This window comes from Papio anubis, chromosome 7 (genome assembly GCF_008728515.1).
Source record: "Papio anubis isolate 15944 chromosome 7, Panubis1.0, whole genome shotgun sequence".
In the NCBI taxonomy this organism is placed as follows: Eukaryota; Metazoa; Chordata; class Mammalia; order Primates; family Cercopithecidae; genus Papio; species Papio anubis.
This window is the reverse complement of record NC_044982.1, coordinates 97,050,324-97,072,316: the sequence shown is the minus strand read 5'-3', so window position 1 is coordinate 97,072,316 and position 21,993 is coordinate 97,050,324. Positions and strand designations below refer to the sequence as shown.

At 46.0% G+C, this 21,993-nt stretch overlaps 1 protein-coding gene and 1 long non-coding RNA gene across 9 annotated transcripts in view; both read left to right on the top strand.

Annotated features, from left to right (window-relative positions):
- The window catches only part of SLCO3A1 (solute carrier organic anion transporter family member 3A1), a 350,365-nt gene that overhangs the window by 105,037 nt on the left and 223,335 nt on the right, over window positions 1-21,993 (top strand). The gene's annotated exons all lie outside the window — the stretch shown is intronic.
- LOC108586807 lies at window positions 3,844-20,663 on the top strand. 2 transcript variants are annotated; one of them, XR_002523202.2, is made up of 2 exons: window positions 3,844-4,234; window positions 19,973-20,663. It is a non-coding gene; the product is annotated as an uncharacterized LOC108586807 (long non-coding RNA). The 2 variants fall into 2 exon arrangements; XR_002523201.2 differs by lacking the exon at window positions 3,844-4,234 and adding an exon at window positions 17,898-17,928.

Sequence of the window (21,993 nt, the reverse complement as noted above, 5' to 3'; positions counted from 1 at the left end):
CTGCCTGAGTTTAAGCAATTCTCCTGCCTCAGCCTCCCAAGTAGTGGGGATGAAGGCATGCACCATGATGTCTGGCTAACTTTTTGTATTTTTAGTAGAGACAGGGTTTCACCATGTTGGACAGGTTGGTCTTGAACTCCTGATCTGCCTGCCTTGGCTTCCCAAAGTGTTGGGATTATAGGCATGAGCCACCGCGTCCGGCCTTGTGTATAATTTTCTGTGTGGACATGCATTTTCTATTCTCTTATGTATATACCAAGAAGTGGAATCGCCTGCACCATTTTACATTTCCCCAGTAATGTGGATTCTTCACTGCCTCGTCAACACTTATTATTGTCTCTGATTGTAGGCACGCTAATGGGTGTGAAGTGGTTTTGATTTGCATTTTTCTAATGATTAATGATGTTAAGCATCATTTCATGTGCTTATCAGCTATTCCTACATGATCTTTTCGGTAAATGCCTGTTTGCATCCTTTGCCTGTTTTTAAATTATTAGTTTTTTAATTGTTGAGTTGTAAGAGATCTTTGTATTTTCTGGATACTAGACCAGATCTATCATTTGCAAATATTTTCTCTCATTCTGTGGGTTGTCTTAAGTATACATTCAGACTAGTACCTTTCACTAGAATATTATGCTCTTGGTCGGCCACAAAGGGTAGTGCTCTGAAACTTTACCAAAGAACAGTTGGATCTTTGCATCTGCAGCACCTGGGTGAGCACCTGGCATAAAGTAGGAATCAGTGATTTGAGTAAATAAATGAATGCTTCTGTTTGCTACCTTTTGAGAGTAAAAATGGATCTGGTAAGGTAGACAGAAATGGATAATGAATTGCTGAGCCAAACCACAAGAGGCAGAGATGCAAGATTGCATGCTAAAGCACTGTGTATCTGCCGATGACGTTCAAGATCAATGAAAGACTGGAGTGCAGATCAGGGATTGCACCTATGTTTCTGATGCAGTAAATTTACTTTTCCGAAATCAATAGGGTGACTCTGCAGAGCCCTGTAAACACGGTGTAATTACTGTGCTGAGAATTACAGTTGTCACATATCGATTCTGTCTTCTCAGTAGGTATTCGTAGATTTCCTCCTGCCCCTAGTGCCACTCTGCCCAATCTCCAAAATCTAATTCCCATTGACCTCATCACACTGTTGTGTCCAGGAGGGAAGAGAGGATGAAATGTAGTGAGGGGACTTCAGCTGTACCTGCACCTTAGTTGAGGAAGAGGCAGCTGAGTGAGTCACAGATTTAGGGACAAGGTGGGACAATGTTGCTCTGAAAATTAGATCAAAGAATCCCAAGAAGTAGATAGGCATCAACCTCAGTGGAAGCTGCCTCAGGAAATAACCTGCTCAGAGAAGAATTTCTGATTCTGCAGATTAGACTAGGAGGGAGGCTTCCTTGATCCTGGAAACAGGGCTCCGGTCATCCCTGCAGAGGAAACATCTATATATAAAGTGGCTAATGTAAGATAAACTGTCATCTTAGAAAGCATCATTCACTGACTTGCTCATTCGCTCATTCATTTGCTCACTTGTTTGTTCTAACATTCACTCAATAGACACTTAGGTTCTTGGTGTGTTGTAGGAGGGAACCATGCTATGGCTGGGGCGATGAGTGAAGTACAGCCTCTGCCCTCAAAGAACTTGTGTTCTCCTGGGAGACCCAGGCAGTGAGGCTAGAGTGCAGAGACGAACCAGAGGTTGTGAATGTGGTGGGGGGAGGAATGGGGTCAGGCCTCCTGGGGAGGCTTAGGAGGGCCGCCCCCCATGGGAAGGGAGAGCCTGCCAGGAGGAGTAGGTGTTTGTCAGGCAGACTGGGTGTGCCAGGCAGAGGGGGCCCGCTCATGTTGGGGCCTGCACTCACAGAACTACAGGGTGTGGAAGGGAACTGCGGGAAGCCTGGTATGATGGAGGCAGTTGGCTGCCACCCAGGAGTGGGGAAAGTGAGGTAGGCAGTGGGAATTTCCCACCTCTGTTTACCTTTGTTTTGAGGGGGTGGAGCTGGAAGGAGATTCCAGAGGGAGCATCCCAGGCTCTGAGGGCTGGTCTCAGGGCGGTTGGGGACATTTCCTACACTGCTGTGAGTCTGGGGTGATTGCTGTGCTTTTGCTCCTGTATTCGAACACCCATCTCCACCCACAGTGTCTTGTGTTGACTCGTCTTTGGAACTGTATCTTCCTTCTGGGGTCGAGGGTGGAAATGGATTGATTGGAATAGTGAATGGTTCTGAAACTTTTCCTTCTCAGGACTCTTACAGATACTGAGGCACTCCACAGATCTTGTGTTTAAATGGGGTATGTCTGTGGATATTGACTGTATTAGAAATTAAAACTGAGGATACACAGGTGTGTGTTCTATTAGCTAGGGGCGATGTCTTCACACAGCATGTAGAAACCCCCACTCATGAGGGAAAGATTGAAAAAGGCACATTCAGTCTTAGTATTGCTGTGAAGATAGTTTTGACCTCCTGTGCCTCCCTGCTCAAAGGTGTTAAGAGACAGACCCCCTGGGGATTTCTGAACCATATGCTGAGAACTGCGTTAGATTAGAAGCTATGCAGGTACCTCTACATTCTCACTTGTTCCTGAGTCCTTCATGAGTTTCTCAGGATAAACCATCCACCCATGGAGGTGGCAGATCCTGAATGCCATCTGCAGGACGGGCACTGTGCTGAGCCTCAGCCAGGCGGGGGCGGGCGGGTTCTGCACAGAGTGAGGCAGACAGAAGTCCTGCCCTCTGTGGTTTCCAGGGGCCCAACATTCAATAAATAGTTGCAGAAGCAAATATTTACCTCACCATTGGGAGAGGGCTGTGCAGGAGAGTGATGAACAGACTACCTAGTCAGGAGTCCCGCAGGCTTCCCTGAGAAGTGAATCCAGGCACAGACAGAAGAGGAAATGGAAGTTGGTGGCAAACAGGAAGTGGAAGTGGGTGGGGGAAGAGCGTTGCAGGTCCAGGAAGTGGCCCATGTATGATTTTTTATCAGGGTGGAGCTCCTGTGGTTACAGCCCAAAGAGTGAGGTGGGTAGAGATGGGGAGAGGGGTTGACCTGCAAAGCACCCTCTGCTTCCTCCTTCCTTCTCCAACAGCAAGGATCTGAGGGGAAGGAGTCCATCACTGGCCTGGACACCATATCCTGAACTGCCCTCCGTGGGCCCCCGCTGCTCTCTGCCACTGCCCAAAGGCTGGACAGCACCACCCCTCCTAATTCCTAGGAATTAGGCCCTTCTTGGCTGTGTGCCCTGAGCCATGTTCTCCTCTTGGCCTTGGCCTCTGATTAAATGCTCAGTTGTCTCCCTTCTCTGCTTCCCTCACTTGCCAGGGTCACCTTGTCGTCCTCTGCCTCCTGTTCTATATATCCCTTTCATAAGAATTACAGCCCATCTTCACACTATGAGCCACTGTTGCAAGTGCTCCACAAACATTCCCTCCTTCGGTCTTCACCGCACCCCTGTGGGCTTGGTCCTGTTGTCATTCTCAGCTTCCAGGTGAGGAAACTGAGGCTCAGAGAAGTTAAATACCTCACACAAGGCCACATAGCCAAGATGTGGCAGGGTTGGGATTGAACCCAGGCCAACAGGCTTCCATCTAGATTCTTAACCACTGTGCTGGGCTGCTTTTCATTCTATGTCATTTTCTTTTTCTTTTTTTTGGAAACAGAGTCTCGCTCTGTCACCCAGGCTAGAATACAATGGCATGGTTTCAGCTCACTACAACCTCCACCTCCTGGGTTCAACCGATTCTCCTGTCTCAGCTTTCCTAGTAGCTGGGACTACAGGTGTGCACCACCACACCCGACCAAGTTTTGTATTTTTAGTAGAGATGGGGTTTCACTATGTTGGCCAGGCTGGTCTCAAACTCCTGACCTTAGGTAATCCACCCACCTCAGCCTCCCAAAGTGCTGGGATTACAGGTGTGAGCCACCATGCCCAGCCCGTTATATGTCATTTTCTTTCCAGCTCTGGACCACATATTTGTATCCCTAGGCTAAGCACATAGTAGGAGCTCATTAGAAATTTGACACATGAATTCATCTTTGTATTCCCTCTTCCTGGTCATCATGTCTTGTGCATATACCCTTAATAAAGAAACAAGAAATTGGACCAATGAGCAAAACAGCAGTGACTGCTACATATTAGCGTGTTTGGAATCTGTAATTACCAGCATTCTTTAGGGCAGAGGTGTGAGTTCATAATGCCTAGACAGATTCTAAAGCCATCCCGGTCCCTGGTGAGTATGCCAACAGAAGGTATTGTTTTTACTATTATTAAAAGCAAAAGCCTCTTGGGATGTGTACTTTCCAAGCCCTGGGCTGGAGCTGTTAGTTCCCAGCAAGGACAAGATAAGGAGCGAATGATTCTCAAGGCAGTGATCAGAAGGCCCATCCCCTGGGCGTGCACTGGGGTCAGGGACCAGCTTTTGGAAAAGAAAATGAGCTAAGGTCTGGCTATTGTAATTCCCTTATCTCTGACTTCCTGCTAAGGCTGCTTGGTTTCTGGCGCTCTACAGAATTCCCTGGTGGCTTCTCAGCAGCAGTCCTGAGACCCAGAACCAGTGATCATGTGTGAGCAAATGATTGAGGAGGATTTGATGCAAAATGGGCCCTGAGTGTTGGGGATGAAAAGTGACTGTCAGTTGTGCTACTTTTTACCACTTCTGGGCAGCCTCAGTTGGCCTGCTCTGTGGGTTTTTCCCTCCAGCTTTGCAGATCTGGAGGCATATTTATTTGTGAGTGGAGTAAGCAGAATTTTTCAAAGAGAAGCGGTTTGCAAAAGATGAAAAGAAAACAACTTGGGATAAATGGCTCATCTGGCAATGGGAAATGGCCTCTGGCATTGAGAGATCTTTAACCTTGTCTGAGCAAGCAGAGGGGAATTTGGCTTCTGTATCATCTTAGAGAAAGAACCTTTCTGCCTCCCTGCTGAGGCTAGACCCTGGGGAGAAACAGCCTACAACCCCCGACACCATTTGAGAATTTAAAAGTTTCCCTATCCAGTCAACTTTTGTGCTCCTCCTTGTGCAAGCCCCCATGATGTCTGTTCCCAGGACTTGCTGTAGCCTCGCCTTGCCTCCTTTTTTTTTTTTTTTTTTTTGAGATGGAGTCTTGCTCTGTCACCCAGGCTGGAGTGCAGTGATGCAATCTCGCCTCCTGGGTTCAAGCGAATCTTCTGCCTCACCCTCCCAAGGTTGGGACTACAGGCGCACGCCACCATGCCTGGCTAATTGTTGTATTTTTTTTTTTTTAAGTAGAGATGGGGTTTCACTATGCTGGCCAGGCTGGTCTCAAACCCCTGACCTCAGATGATCCACTGGCTGGGATGACAGGCATGAACCACCGGGCCTGGCTGCCTCCTTGACTTCTGCCTGAGCACCCCTCTGTCTCCTCTATAGATTGCAGCCGCCAATGTGGTCTCAAAAGTATAGGGCGAATCCATTCCCATCACACCTGCAATCAAAGCCTCCGGTACTTCACTCAGAGTGAAAGCTCATCTTCTGTGGCCCATGAAGCCCTGTGTGATGGGGTCAGTCTGCCTTCCCCACCTTCTTTCCTGTTGGCACCTTCTTTCTTTCTCAGCTGCAGCCACACTGGCTCTGTTGTTCTTCACATGGATCAAGCTCAGTTCCCACCTGAGGGTCTCTGCATTTTGCTGTTCCCTCTACCTGGATCACTTTCCCCAGATATCCTCCTGGCTCTCCTTCATTTGGTTCAGGGCTTTGCTCAGATACTGCCTTATCAGAAAGGCCCTTCCTGTTGGCCTTATGTAAAGTCATATCCCTGTTGTCATGCCTGTACTCTCTGTCCCCCATACTCAGCTTTATTTTTGTCCACAGAACTTAGCCCTACCAGACGTAATATTAATACATGCTTAATTAATTACACGTATAATTTCTGTCCCACTACACCAAAATGTAAGGACCATAAAGACAAGGACTTCATTCAGTTCAGTGCTGTATTCCCAGTGCGTAAAGCATGGCCTGGCACATAACAGGTACTCACCAGGTCTTTGTCATACAAATGAAAGGGGAACGACTGAGTCTCCATATACATTTGATCCATGAACAACATGGGTTTGAACTGCATGGACCCATATCTATGCAGATTGTTTTCAATAAATATATTGGGAACATTTTTTGGAGATTTGCAACAATTTGAGAAAACTTGCAGATGAATTATGTAGCCTAGGAATATTGAAAAAATTAAAAAATGTAGGTATGTCATGAATACATAGGATATATGTTGATATTAGTCTATGTATTAATTGACTGTTTATGTTATTGGTGAGGCTTCCAGTTATCACTATTAGTAGTTACGTTTTTGGGGAGTCAAAATTTATAGTCGGATGTTTTACTGTGTGTGTTGCGGTGGAGGGTGACCCCTGTCCCTGGTGTTATTCAAGGATCAACCGTACTTCATTTTGTATTCATCTACCATGTGTGTCTGGATCCCACAGTCACTCAACATTTCCGCATTTGATGTCATGGAGCAAAGATGGGCACTGGATTTGAGCAGCCCTGTGTTTGAATGCTGCCTCTTCTCTTTCCCAGTTGGGTAATGCTGCACAAGTTAACTTCCTGTCTGATCCTTCATTTCTTCACTTACAGAATGGAGAGCACATGCCTCACCTTGCAGGCTGTTGGAGGAATGGAGGTTTGGGTACTCAGTATTTATTAGCCCTTATACTACATTAATTTGGCATTAGGCAAATAGAGGAAAGCCTTCTTGAAAAACAGCTTTACCAAAATAAAATTCATATACTATAAAATTTGCCCCAGTGAAATTAAAACCACAATGAGATACCACCTTACTTCTGCAAGAATGGTAATAATTAAAAAGTCAAAAAACAATAAATGTTGGCTTGGATGTGGTGAAAAGGGAACACTTTCCCACTGCTAGTGGGAATGTAAGTTAGTACAGCCACTGCAGAAAACAGTGTTGAGATTCCTTAAAGAACTAAAGGGAGACCTACCATTCGATCCAGCAATTCCACTGCTGGGTATCTACCCAAAGGAAAAGAAGTCATTATATGAAGAAGACACGTGCCCACACATGTTTATAGCAGCACAGCTTACAACTGCAAGGATATGGAACCAACCTAAGTGCCCCTCGACCAAGGAGTGGATAAAGAAAATGTGGCATATATACACCACGGAATACTACTCAACCATAAAAAGGAACGAACTAATGTATTTTGCAGCAATTTGGATGGAGCTGGAGGCTGTTATTCTAAGGGAAGGAACTCAGGAATGGAAAACCAAATACTTGTACGTTCTCACTTATAAGTGGGAGGGAGCTAAGCTATGAGGACACAAAGGCATACAGGGAGATATAATGGATTCTGGGGACTTGGGGGTCAGGGAGGTTGGAAGCGGGGTGAGGGATAAAAGATAACATACTGGGTACAGTGAACACTGCTCAGGTGATGGGTGCACGAAAATCTCAGAATTCACCACTTGAGAACTCGTCCATGTAATGAAAAACCACTGGTACTCCAAAAATGATTGAAATTTTTTTAAAGAAAATTAAATTATAGGCCAGGTGCGGTGGCTCACACCTGTGATCCCAGCACTTTGGGAGGCTGAGGTGGGCAGATCGCCTGAGGTTGGGAATTTGAGACAAACCTGGCCAGCATGGTGAAACCCCGTCTCTACTAAAAATACAAAAGAAATTAGCTGGGTGTGGTGGCGGGCACCTGTAATCCCAGGAAGCTGAGGCAGGAGAATCACTTGAACCAGGGCAGAGGAGGTTGCAGTGAGCTGAGATCACGCCACTGCATTCTAGCCTGGGCAACAGAGTGAGACTCCATCTCAAAAAAGAAAAAATAAAAAAAGAAAGAAAATTATAAAAAATATACACAGTTCAGTTGTTTAGTGTATTCATAGAGTTGTGCAACCATTGGCACAATTCAATTTTAAAACATTTTCATCACCCCTAAAATGGAACCTCTTACTCATTAGTAGTCACTTCCATTAGTCCCTCCCTGGCAGGTGCTGCCGAACAGTAATTTACTTTCCGTGTCTATTTGATTTGCCCATTCTTAACATTTCATGTAAACAGAATCATACAATATGTGGCCTTTTTTTGCTTGTTTGTTTGTTTCGAGACGGAGTCTCACTCTTGTCCAGGCTGGAATGCAGTGGCACGATCTCGGCTCATGGCAATCTCTGCCTCCCGGGTTTAAGTGATTCTGCTGCCTTAGCCTCCCGAGTAGCTGGGACTATAGGTGTGTGCCACCATGCCCGGCTAATTTTTTGTAGAGGCGGAGTTTCACCGTGTTAGCCAGGATGGTCTCAATCTCCTGACCTCGTGATCTGCCTGCCCCGACTTCCCAAAGTGCTGAGATTATAGGCGTGAGTCACCGCACCCTGCCTTATGTGGCCTTTTATGACTGCCTTCGTTCACCACCGTGATGTTTGTAAGGTCCATCCATGTTGTAATGGCCATGGAGACATCACATTTTGTTCATTCACCCATTGATGAACATTTGGGTTGTTGCGCTTTTTCATTGTGAAGAATGATTCTTCTGTGAAGGTTTGTATACACATTTGGTGTGGACGAGGAAACCTCTTACTGGATACATCCAAGCCAGTTCCGGGATGCCTTCTCTCTGTGGTATCTCAGATCGTCCTGTAGCTCCTAAACTCATTCCTTTCAAATGAAGAACATATTTTGAGAGAGCTATTTTACTTATCTCAGCAGACGTTCTTGTTTTTTTTTTTTTTTTTTTTTTTGAGACGGAGTCTCGCTCTGTTGCCCAGGCTGGAGTGCAGTGGCCGGATCTCAGCTCACTGCAAGCTCCACCTCCCAGGTTTACGCTATTCTCCTGCCTCAGCCTCCCGAGTAGCTGGGACTACAGGCGCCCGCCACCTCGCCCGGCTAAGTTTTCGTATTTTTTAGTAGAGACGGGGTTTCACCGTGTCAGCCAGGATGGTCTCGATCTCCTGACCTCGTGATCCGCCCGTCTCGGCCTCCCAAAGTGCTGGGATTACAGGCTTGAGCCACCGCGCCCGGCCTGACATTCTTTTGATATAGGATTAATTTATTATTTTCTCACTATTTCATATATCTAGCTGGTTATTCACTTGATTTTGCCACCTGCAGTACCCCTTCTTAGCTCTTCCTACAGGTTATCTCTTATCCAAGATGCTTGAGATGAGAAGTGTTTCAGATTTTGGATTTTTTCAGATTTTGGAATATTTGCATTATATATACTCACCTACCAGTTGAGCACCCCAAATCCAAAAATCCAAAATCTGAAATGCTGCAGTGAGCATTTCCTTTGAGTGTCATGTCAGCACTCAAAAGGATTTGTATTTTGGAGCATTTTGGATATCAGATTTTTGGATTAGAACTGCTCCCCCTGTAGCCTGATGTTCCTGATGCCTCTGTCAGACCATAGTCTGCTCAGCCATGTGGCTTTGTTTTACTCCACTCTCAGGACTTACTGCATTACTCTCTCCCTTGAGTGGCCCTTTTCTGAATGAAATTTGCCATTCCGCTCTGAGAGGACCCTTGACTTTAAGCAGACTTGTCTGAAACGTGATTTTTGAATACTTAGTTTATCTCATTCTAGTCAATTTCTTTATCTCCTAATTGCATTATCCATTATCCCAGTAGAATTACAAAGCATTTCTAGAAGATTCATTAAGTCTTGTCTGCCTGCTGGCAAGGGTGTGATAAGAAAGGCATAGTCAGGATTGCCTTGGCAAGTACTTGTTTGAACTTCTGAGGCTTTCTCTTCCCATTTTCCTAAAGGAAGGCCTGATTTTCCTGATTTTGTCTGAAGGACATAGGCAATAGTGGCGTGTCCTCTTGAAGGAGAGGGAAGAATGGTGGGGCAGAAGACCAGCTCTCTGGTTCTACTCTGAGGAAAGGAAAATAGGGCATATGTCAGGTAATGAGGTTGATTAAAAACATCTCAGTCCAAGGTGTGTGGGATTCCAGAGATGAGTCATATCTCACACTCATAGAGCAGTTTTCAGTGTATTTTCCCCTACAGTGTATTGCAAATCCTACCTCAGGGCCTTTGCACTTGCTCTCTGGCTTCATTCAGGCCCCTGCTTGTGGGTCTTCCCATCAGAGAGGCCTTCCCTAAATACCCTTCCCCTACTCATCTGCCACCTTTACTCTTGGTCCTCTTACTTGGCTTTGTTTTTCTTCATTTATTGCCATCTAGCATAAAATACATTTATTTATTGTCATTCCTCACCAGAATGCCAGCTCTCTGAGAGCGTCCCATTTACTGTTACATGTTTAAAACTTAAGATGGTTCTCAGAACATGGAAGGGACCCAGCACATGTGTGCTGAATGAATGAATGCATTGGATTTTATGAAAATCAAATATTATAAAATTCCCATCGTGTGGGGAGGAAACCTGGACTCAGAAGACTTGGGAGAATTATTCAGGGTCACAAGGTGTAGTCGCTGCTGAGCCAGAAGTTCAGCTCAGCTCTTCTGGGTCCTGGTGCAGCCATCTCAGGCTCACAGGGCCCAAGAACAAACTCTGGTGGTCATACAGACAGGCTCAGAAGATGCCACAGACTGCAGCAGGAGGTAGCATATGAGGTACCGACTGGAGTGAACATTTTAAGAATTACAGAGCAGCCCTGCACAGTGGCTCACGCCTGTAATCCCGGCACTTTGGGAGGCCAAAGCGGGTGGATCACCTGAGGTCGGGAGTTCGAGTTCGCGGGTGGATCACCTGAGGTTGGGAGTTCGAGACCAACCTGACTAACATGGAGAAACCCCGTCTTTACTAAAAATACAAAATTAGCCAGGTATGGTGGCATATGCCTATGATCCCAGCTACTCTGGAGGCTGAGGCAGGAGAATCACTTGAACCTAGAAGGCAGAGGTTGTGGTGAGCCGAGATCATGCCATTGCACTCCAGTCTAGGCAACAAGAGAGAAACTCCATCTCAAAAAAAAAAAAAAAAAAGAATTACAGAGCAAGGATTTCCTGTGGCCTGAGAAAGAAAACAGGAAACAACTGAAAGCTGGCCAAACAGCAATAGGAGAGACTTGGTGCTGAGGAGGGAAGGGTGAGCCAGGGAAGGAGGAGAGAATGAGAGGTGGAGATGGCTATGGCAGGTCCTAAGCCCAACGGAGAGCCCAGCAGTGATGTTATAGGAGCCTCGTGGTGATCTCAGGCTGTCTACTGCACCCCATCCCCAGCAGCACACCAGATGCTTTGTTCCCAGACCAAACTGAGGGTCGTCAGGCTGCTTATTTTCACGACCCAATAGTGAGATACAGATGAACTGGGAAAGGGGAGAGTTTATTTCTGTAGCCAGGTACAGGGAGAAGGCCTGGAAAATATCACCAGACCAACTCAAAATTACAGTTTTCCAGAGCTTATATACTTTAAGTATATAAGTCTATGTGTAAGTGTGCATTCATCTAAAGACATAAGTGATTACCTTCTTCCAATCTGTAACTCAGATCTGATTCCTGAAGACCTTCCTCTGCAGCCTCGGTAAATTAATCTAAATGGGTCCAGGTGCTGGGGGTGATTACCCTTGTCTCCTGCTAAATCATGGAGGTTTGGGGAGTTCCTTCAGACCCCCAGTACACCTGTTTAATCCTAAATAGGTCCTGTTAAGAATTCTTTTGTTATCTTGTCATGCTTCGAGGCCCAGGAAAGGCCTAGGCAAGACTCTTGGTGAGCTTTTGTTACATTCCAGCCTTTGTATATGGGCACTGGCTCTTTCAGCTTTAAATATTTAACTTCACCAGTCATTCAGTGCTGAGACAGTTATTATGGAGGCTACCCTGTTCAGCTGTTAGGGTGAGCAGGCCTGCCACAGTTTCTCTAGTGAGGGTTTAACTCTTAGAGGGGCAGCAGCCTGGGGCTGATTAACTCCTGAATGTTGTGCTAATGAGAAAGAGGTGTGGGTAGTGAGAGTAATGCCCCAAGTCACACTTCATCTGATTGGATCACACCATGGGATTTTATTGCAGTAGATATTAAGTTTATTGTGTCTGGAACTGGTTCCTTCCGGTGGGTTCTTGGTCTCACTGACTTCAGGAATGAAGCTGTGGGCCCTCCGGGTGAATGTTACAGTTCTTAAAGATGGTGCGTCTGGAATTTGCTCCTTCACATGTTCAGATGTGTCTGGAGTTTCTTCCTTCTGGTGGGTTCGTGGTCTCGCTGACTTCAGGAGTGAAACCGCAGACCTACGCAGTGAGTGTTACAGCTCTTAAAGATGGCACATCTGGAGTGGTTTGTTCCTCCCCGTGGGTTCATGGTCTCGCTGACTTCAGGAGTGACGCCGCAGACCTTCACAGTGAGTGTTACAGATCATAAAGGTAGTGCAGGCCCAAAGAGTGAGCAGCAACAAGACTTACTGTGAAGAGCGAAAGAACAAAGCTTCCACACTGTGGAAGCGGACCCAAGTGGGTTGCCACTGCTAGCTCAGGTGGTCAGCTTTTATTCCCTTGTTGGGCCCCACCCGCATCCTGCTGATTGGTCCATTTTACAGAGTGCTGATTGGTGCGTTTACAGTCCTTTAGCTAGACACGAGTTCTCCAAGTCCCCACCTGACCCAGAAGCTCAGCTGGCTTCACCTCTCGGTATGGATGGGGAACCTGCTCATTTTCAGTTTGTGAAAGTAGGTTTGCAGGAAAAGCAAACCTGTGGTAGAAACTTGCTGGAAATTTTAGACTTACCTGGAATGTTCCATTAATCACAAGACTTCTGCGTGATTGCTCAGAGCTCTAAAAGTAGATACAATGACCCTGTCAACTGTCATTTTTTTTTTTCTTTTTGGTCATTTTTAGGTGAAATATTTAATAGTGCTTTATACTTTCTACCCGTTTTAGGGCATGGTAAATGTATTTGTTAGACTGACAGCTACTGCAAGAAGCAAACCCTCACATGCATCATTGCCTTTTTTTTTTTTTTTAAATGCTCAGGTGAATCCAGAACAGGTTTTACTAATATGTGGGCAGCTCTGTGTAGTAGCTCTTGCCATGTTAGTGTTGCTGTATTCAGTTCCTCCTATTCAAGGTTGCTGTGCTTATCGGCATCAAGCAGGAGGAGAAAAGACCCTGGTGGAAGGGGCCTGGGAAATCTTGTGGACCAGGCCGGAAGTGGCACCTCATTGGCCACAGCTCCATCCCATCTCTGGTAGAGAAAGAGAGTTGAGCAGTGTGTTGGGAAGAAGCAGAAGCAAGCTTAATACTATCATCCTTTAAAATTAGTTTTTTTAAAAAATATATTTCGATGTGTTCTGGAAAGTTATTTCCTTGGATACCCCCCTTTTGCAGATGAAGAAGTGGCAGCTCACAGAATTAAGTAACTTGCTCAGGGTCACAGAGTGTCAGGTGATGGTGTGTGGTCTGGAATCCAGGCCTTACCCATTACCTTGTCCCATGCTTTGTCTTTCCATGAGTTTTTGAGTGTGGCCAGTAGTCCTGCCTCTAGACTTTTCCGCGTGTGCCATGCCAGCTCTTGGAAGGATTACAGTAATCACCACCATCTGAAGAGGTGCTGGGGACCTCAGCTCCCCCATGACAGCAAACAGACCTAGGGAGAGGGGACTGTGGGGGTACCCAGTGGTTGATGAGGGTTTTCAGAATCTTTTGGGAAGGGGAAGAGGTATATATTAAAGTCAAGTGCCCCAGAGAACAGGGGAATTGGATAGAAGACACATGATTAAAGAGAAACACATATGCGGACCTCTCTCCCACCACCAGCATCCCAGTACTTGGGGAACCCAAAGCCAAGCCCTGGCTCCTCAGGGATCCCCAGAGGAAACTTTTATCCCCCTGGATGTTTGGATGTTCCGTAATGATTTAGAGGCCCGAGATCCTGCTCAGATCCCTGGATTCTATGTGATACTGAAGAAGGACTTTTAAAACTAGACCTGGCAGGTCCAAATAAATATCCTCCATTGTGAGGAACAATCTCATTTGGGCCTCTGAGGCTCTTTTGAGCTTCAGACTCTTTAAAAATATCCTTCATTGACTGTTCACTTTAAAATCCAGGATTGAGACTCCCACCTCACCCCACAACTTCCCTTCGCTTTTGTTTTTCTATGTTGCCTGCTTATCCTTCCTCCTCTCACCAGCCTGGCCTCACCTAGGGAGTGGGAGTTGGCAGGCCTTGCCTAAGGGAGGGTTTTGTTGAGAGGCACCAAGTCCAAAAGGAATCTTTTGTCTACAGGTGCACTTGGATTGTGGGCAGCTCGCAGGGGTGTGTGTGTGTGTGTGTGTGTGTATGTGTGTGTGTGTTGAGGGAAATTCTTAGGAGTGTGGGTGTGCACACCTGCTCTAAATTGCTTCTACTGCCAGAATGTACTCCTGGAGGGATCAGGAAGGAGTAAGCCCTTAGTCAATTGAGCCAGTCCAGCCCTGAGGACATTGATTCCAGCCCCTTGCTTTCATTGAAGGGAGGAGAGAAACTCAAATAGGAGCCCTCAAGGAGATTGTGTGAAGCTTTCTGAATTCGGTGTCATTTTCATGCAATTTTGTTAGGAATTGGTGTGTTTCATCCCCTCCTGGTTCATTCCGTGAGTCATCCAGAAGGCATCAGAGCCTCGTCATTTTGGCAGCCGCAGGGCATTTGTGCCCAGCTAATTATGGGCAGCTCTGATCTGAAGTAACAAGGTTGAATCGAGATAGGTTGAGAAATGACCCAGACAGAAACAGGGGCCTGGGCTGGCAGCCCCAGCCACACCATAACTGCACCTGTGGCTCAGATGAGGTCAGGGCATTTTTGCTTTGTGACAGATTTGGGACGCAGAGAAAAGAGTTCAGGCTTTGTACTGACCGAGGCCAGCACTGACGCCAGTGCGGACAAAGAGGTTTGTAGCCAGGGGAGTGGAGGGACGGACAGCTCAGATTTTAGCTGAGGATGATTCTCATGGCCCACTAATGTATCATGTGTACCAGTGTCTCTCAGGAAGGTGTTTTTCCCACTGTGCACAATGCAACATCACTGTGTCCCCAGGGTACATGGGACAGAAAAATTCCTGTTAGAACTGGGCACAAAATTGCACTTCTGAACATTTCAGGATATGACCCTTTCAGGATACTGTGTCTAGCACCCAAATTTTGTGGACTCAAGTTTTCATTAAAGCACCAGGCAGTGATGATGATGTGCTTTCCAAATGCAAATTGTAGGAACATTTAATTGAATGGGACCCTTAGGAGCAGTAACCATTCTCAGATCCCAATTAACCTGGTGTATTAGAATGTCTCAGCAGTGGAAGGAATTCATGCCTGGGCTTTGGTGATGCTTCTCAAACAGAGCGTTTGGCACTGTTCATGGAAAAAGGTGATTTCAACTTGAAGCAGAAAGATAAAGTGGTGCTTTGTAGAATGTAAAAAAGTCTAACCCTAGCTTCTGCAGAGAGCTGGGCTGCTGCACCACCAATTATGTTGTATGGCATTTTACTTCCAAAGGGCAGCTTTGGTCACGGAGGAGAAGACAAAAGCATGGTGCAGTTTCTTGGGGATTTTTTTTTTTTTTGATAGCAAGAGAGATGAGATATAATTTGTATTTTTGAACTCTGCTTTCAGGTAACTTTATAAAGGGCTTTAAAACTGTCTTTGTAAATGATCCAGAAGAGTTGGGCTCTAAAGAAGTTTTGAAATACCTTAATCTATTTGTGCTGCTTTTTATCCTTTGTAAAAAACAAAAAGAGATAATTAGATGGTAGGAACCTATGTCTAAATAAACCCGGTGAGTTCTTACATTTATATTCATTTAAAATATTAAAATGACAAGTAATAAGAGAGGTTTTTAATTATCAGAGCATGTTGCAGAGGTATGAGAGGAAGCAGAGAGTACCATTTTCTAGATTAACTGCTCTACACAGAAACGACCAGCATATAGATTAACCCATAAGAGTACAAATTACTCCCCCGACTTGAAGCTTCATATGGTGATCTGTGGTGGAATGTCCCTCTGGTTATGCTTTTCTTTGGCTATTAATATCATTTGTCTCCCCACCTATCCTGTAGTATTGAGGTACTGTTGTGGGGACATAATGCAGAAGCATTGCCACATGATAAAGACAGCACTCGACATATAATAAAAATCAATATGGATAAGACATATTACACAGATAATCCCATATGAAATAAATTAAACCCATTTTACAGATGGATTTATTGTTTGGTCCTTGTTCTGTTGACTTCCAGACCTTGTTATCTGTCCTGTTTTCCTGGATCATATTATCTCTCAGATATCAATAATACAGTTTTTGGCTGTGTTGTTTTCAACCAGCCTACTTTTGGGGGACCACGAGGACATAGTGGCAGGACTAAAGGTCAAGGTCGCTTCAGTATTCTCCCAAATCCCACTGGCATAAGGCTCTTCCCCTGTCTGCTTTGTCTGCAGGATTCAGCACCAAGAGCTCTCAAGAGCAAATCCATAGGCAGCTAAATCAAGAAGGTGGCTCTCTTCCCTCCTCTTTGCTCCCCTCTTCCTGCACAGATGCAAGATGGCTTTGAAATGCCCCTATCTTCCTTCCCTTCTAATTGCCTTATTCAGACGCTTCCAACCTGAACATTTTCTATAGTCCCCTGCCTAATCGCCCTGGAAAGTACCCAGGTAAGCCACTCATGGCCCATCCATCAAAGTACAGTGCATGTCTTCTTTCTCAGACAGAGGACATAATCATCCATGCCTGCAGACGAGAGTGTGTGCCCCGAGTTTCAGTGCAGGATCAGAGACTGGAAGTCTGTATGCCTCCTCCCTTCCTTACAGTCTTTTACTTCTCCACCTGGGGAAAACAGCAGACGGAGGAGAGGAAAGAGAAGTTTAGCTGGCATCATTAAAATGACACTTTCTATTCTCCTGTGAGCTTTGTCTCAAGTAGATTCTGCTGAGTTCTGCTTGGATTAGTAAGCACAGAGAGTGAGTCATAGAGTGGCCCTCTAGAATTCTCTAGCCTGTGCTTATTATGTAGCACGGAGGTGTCCTGGCTAGAACAGGGCCTCTAATTTACCAGTCTTCTCACTAGGTGAGGTGAATAGGGCTCCACAAACCACTGTGGGGACCAATGGCATCAAATTCTAGTGCTAACAAAGGAAGTTCCATCACAGACAAGGAGTGAGAAGAAGCCAGTGTAGAAACAAGCGACCCCCGCTTCCATGCAAAGCTTTGTCCCCAGCCCATTCTCCAGACAGACAGAAGGTGCACACACAGACACACTAGCACAGCCTTCACGCGTGTGCTCACACAGGCACAGTATTTACGGCACTCACGATGTGTCCAGCTTCTTTGTGCGCTCACAGCTGGCACTGCACTGTCCGTGGTTACCCTTAGGGTGGCGCTGTTTATTGGCGCCTTTTTGCTTGGCACATTCTGGTTCCTCTGCATGGAATCTCCTTTCTCTTTCCCCTACCCAGAGGATCTGGCAAACTCATGTTGCTCCATGTAAAGTCAGCTGAGAGGTCCCTTCCTCTCAGAAGCCATCTGTGCCTCCACCCACCTCCAACACAAGGGTTTGCTTCCGGGTCCACATTGTGTATAGCACTGTCACCTTGCATCATTTTTTGGTGTGATAGTGTCTGTTGCACATACACCTGTGTCCTCGCTACACACTTTGAGAGGTAAAGCTCATCTTTTCATTGTATATAGTACATGTATAGAAATGTGCCTGGCACATAAAGGCAGTTAGCAGATATTTGTTGAATGAATGAATGAATAAATCATTTTTTGGGGTAGGAATGGTGTACAATATCTGACTACTACTACATGTGGATACTAAGAACTAATTGTTGTTGTGGAGTAAAATTTCTTATGTTTGCCTTCTTTTATAATTTTTTTTTTTTTTTCTTTTTTTTTGAGATGAAGTCTCACTCTGTTGCCCAGGCTGGATTGCAGTGGTGCATCTCGGCTCACAGTGCAACTTCCACCTCCCAGGTTCAAGCAATTCTCCTGTCTCAGTTTCCCAAATAGCTGGGATTACAGGTATGCGCCACCATGCCCGGCTAATTTTTGTATTTTTAGTAAAGTCGGGGTTTCTCCATGTTGGCCAAGCTGGTCTCAAACTCCTGATCTCAGGTGGTCCACCCACCTTGGCCTCCCAAAGTGCTGGGATTACAGGTGTGAGCCACAGTGCCTGGCCTCTTGTTATAATTATTGTTGTCTTTCTATTAGAAACATTACCAAAATCTACTTTTACTTCATAACATTCATAAGACTCAATCTATAGAATTCCTCTTCTGGTACAAGTGCTCCCTCATTGGGCTTGGCATCTTATGGACTTACCCTTACATTCTCCTAAGAGAAGTCCCCATTATTCAGTGGAAGAGATCTAGCTATGTCTACGGGTTTCCTGGTGGCGGGGGCTGGTCACAGACTTAGATTGAGTTGCAGGGGAGTTGGGCAGGGTGAACCCTTTGGATTGCTGGGTAGAAGAAAATTTGACCGGGGTGCAGTCATCAGTTTGGACTCTGACTTCCTAGCTAGTTCTGTATGTGTCAAAATCCTCCAGTGTGACATTTGCCATGATGACCAAGGAAATGTAGTATTTTTTCCTTTCAGCTAAATGTTAAAAGGCAAAAAGGCTATATCTGCTCACCCAGAAAAACATTTTAGCTCTAGCAGAAAACAAAACAAAAAAGTCTTACAACCTTAAAACCAAAAAGAGGCATTGAAATATAGTACCTGCTCCCCACGCTGTTCAAAACATTTCATGAGCAAGCACCTGTAGCACATGTAGGAGAGGGGCCAAGTATGTTCTGAACTAACATTTTAGTGTATTATTTAAAATCTGGCCAGAGCACAGCATATTTGCATGCTTGTCTTTGGGCTCTGTTTCTAAAACAAGGAGAGTGGTGATGAAATCCGCAGCTGGTGTGCTGGCCCCAAGCCTGGGCAGTTGGGGCTCCATCACACCCTGGAGCAGCCAGCAAAGTTGCTGGAGCCACTGATGTGAGTTGCCTTTGGGGTGGGCAGAGTTGTGGAGTCCTCTCCTTTCTCTGTAGCCAACACACGAGAGTCAACATGGAACTTGGGGTCTGTGAGCGTTTGCTGAGCCTGTGATCAGGAGGCACTCCTGGAGAATGAAAGCAAGTAGGTAGGAGACAGGTGGTATCCAGCTCCCAGGGACTCACAGGGAGCCCTAATGAAACAACATGGTTCTTTTTTAAGTGGACCCATTTCTCCCATTACGCCTTCAAACCTTCGGGTTTCCGCTGACCAAAAAACAGGCATCCAGGGTGGATCCTGCCACTGTGCAGTGCCCTGCTTTGGTTAGACAGTGCCCGTGTGAACATGCAGTTTCCTTCTGACAGGCAGTAGCCTTCTCAGGCTAGAAGAGTAGATAGAGCTTGCACCTGTGTATGAGGGGAGTCTGCTGTCCTCATGCTGCCAATGCCCAACCAGGTGAAGGTTGTGTGTGTGTGTGTATGTGTGCACGCACACGCATATCCTTAAATAGGTATAGGCATATGTCGTCAGTCTTCATTATTTGTGATTTCTGTATTTGGGAATTTGCCTATTTGCTAAAATGTATTTGTAGCCCCCAAATCAATACTCAGGGCTCCTTTGAAGACATGTGCAGGGTAGGGAAACATTTGAGTTGCCTGATGTGCCTGTTCCCAGCTGAGGTCAAACAAGGTGACCTCGGCGGGGCACGGTGGCTCACGCCTGTAATTCCAGCACTTTGGGAGGCCAAGGTGGGCGGATCACCTGAGGTCAGGGGTTTGAGACCATCCTGGCCAATATAGTGAAGCCTCATCTCTACTAAAAATACAAAAATTAGCTGGGCATGGTGGCATGCACTTGTAGTCCCAGCTACTCGGGAGGCTGAGGCAGGAGAATTGCTTGAACCTGGGAGGCAAAGGTTGCACTGAGCCGAGATCACGCCATTGCACTCCAGCCTGGCAACAGAGAAAAACTCCATCTCAAAAAAAAAAAAAACAGAAAAGGACAATGGGCAGTGCCCTGGGGCAGGGGAACTGAGGCAAAAGGGTAGGGATTGCAACCCCTCTGCTTTCTCATTTCCCAGAGACGTGGTCTTGGATATCCAAGGAATGAATGAATTCTCAGGTGCTTGCTCCTGCCGGGCACTTCACATTGGATGTCTTTGGACTTGACAGCAGCCCTCTGAGATACCATTATCTCCATTCTGCTGATGAAGAGCAGGCACAGCGAGGACACACAGCTAGTAAGGGGTGAAATTTAAATTCAAACCTATGACAAGTAAAGATACCATTATCTTTAGTTGATGGCTGACTGGAAAAACAGATGCAACAGCAGGAAGAATGGAGGCTGAAGCTGGTATATTGTCTGAGTGTCTAAAATCATGGTGCATTTGAGGGAAATGAAGTTGAGTGAGTGGTTGCATGACTCAAGGGCGAGTTAGGGCAGAGCTTCTCAACCTAGGTGATTTTGCACCTCATGACATTTGGCAGTGTCTGGATTCATTTTTGGTTGTTGTCATAACAGGGTTGGAACACAGGGGAAGTGCTACTGGCATCTAGTGGGGAGAGGCTGTGGATGCTGTCAAGCCTCCATCGGTGCACAGGACCAGCATCCACAACAAAGAATTAGCCAACCCCAAATGTCAATAATGCCAAGCCTGAGAATACCGGATTAAGGTGAAAGCAGGCTCTTGAAGTGTTTTGAGTGGAAGTGTGTTAGGGGCTGAAAAGTTACAAACTATGTCCAGAAACTTCAATAAAGGTATTTCCTTCTGATGTGCCATCATTCCTGGCTCAAAATTCACTTTCTTTCTACATTTTCTATATTCAGTAAGATATACTGTGTCTGCGAGCCAGGCCTATTGGTGCCTGTTCTGTGGTGAGCAGGCGCCAATAGGTGACAAGGCAGGCAAGAGAGAGTGTCCCCGGACCTAAGAAACCAGGCTGTGGACCCAAAGCCACCTGGAAAAGACTCATGGGATGTGGGACATCACTCAAGGCTCAAGGTCAGCCTGGGGTCCAACAGTAAGGATAAGAACCAGGACAGCAGGTTCCAGAAAGCCAAGTCCCTTCATAAGAGGTCAACCTGACCTAAACAGACATCTTTTTTTAAAAATTATTATTATTATTGTTATTTCTCTAAGCCTTCTTAGCATTTGCAGTGTATCCTGGGGGAAGTTGCAGTTTTCAGAGACAGACTCATGAATAAAAATGAGTTGTGTAAATTCCTGTATTGAGAGTATTTGCCAAGTGCTGCAGATCTCCAGAGGAGGTGACGGGCACCTTGGCCTGGAGAAACAGAGGAGGGTGAAGGTTTCTGGGTAAGTCACTGCTGGAAACTAGAAGGTGAAGGGAGAGTCCAGGCAGAGGGAAGAGCATGGTGGGAGGCAAAGGTACCAGCAGGCAGAGGCAGGCAGGGTAGGAGTGTGCTATGGGCAGGGCAGGGAGGCGGGAGGTATGGTGAGGAGAAGACCACAGGGAACTCCCCAGAAAGCAGAGAATTGAGTGCCTCCTGCGAGTGTCCACTGTGGTTTCCAGCGAGAATCTCTCCAAAAGAAGAAAGATGTGCTGTCCTGGCAGGAAGGCGGAGACATTCATTTCCAGTCCCTCTGTGGTAGGGTAGGGGTGACCCTCTCTCCAAGAGGTATGATAAAGCCAGTGTCCCCATTAGCATCAAAATAGAGAAGACAGTTCCTTCATTAAAAAAGCAAATTTTGCTGGCACTAGATACCCTTTACAGAGGGCCGGGCTCTGGGAGCCTCCCTGCCTGGGTTCCCATCCCAGCTGCTGGGGTTCCTCTGTGTGCAGTCTGGGGTAGTTAACTTAATTTCTCTGTACTGCAGTTCCCTATCTGTAAAATGAGTAGAATAATTGTTCCTGCATCCATAGGTGTTTTATGAGATTAAATGATTTAGTGCAAATAAAGTGCCTGGAATGGTGCCTAGAATATAGTAAATTCTTAGAATTAACCAGTGTTACTCTCTTTTTACCATTTAGGGACAGCAGAGGAAAGGGCTTTAAGAGAGTGTCATGTTCTAGAGCTGAACTTGTGAACTTGCACCTAGGTGTGCTGCAATTGGCTGACAGGTGTGCTTTTAAAAAAATT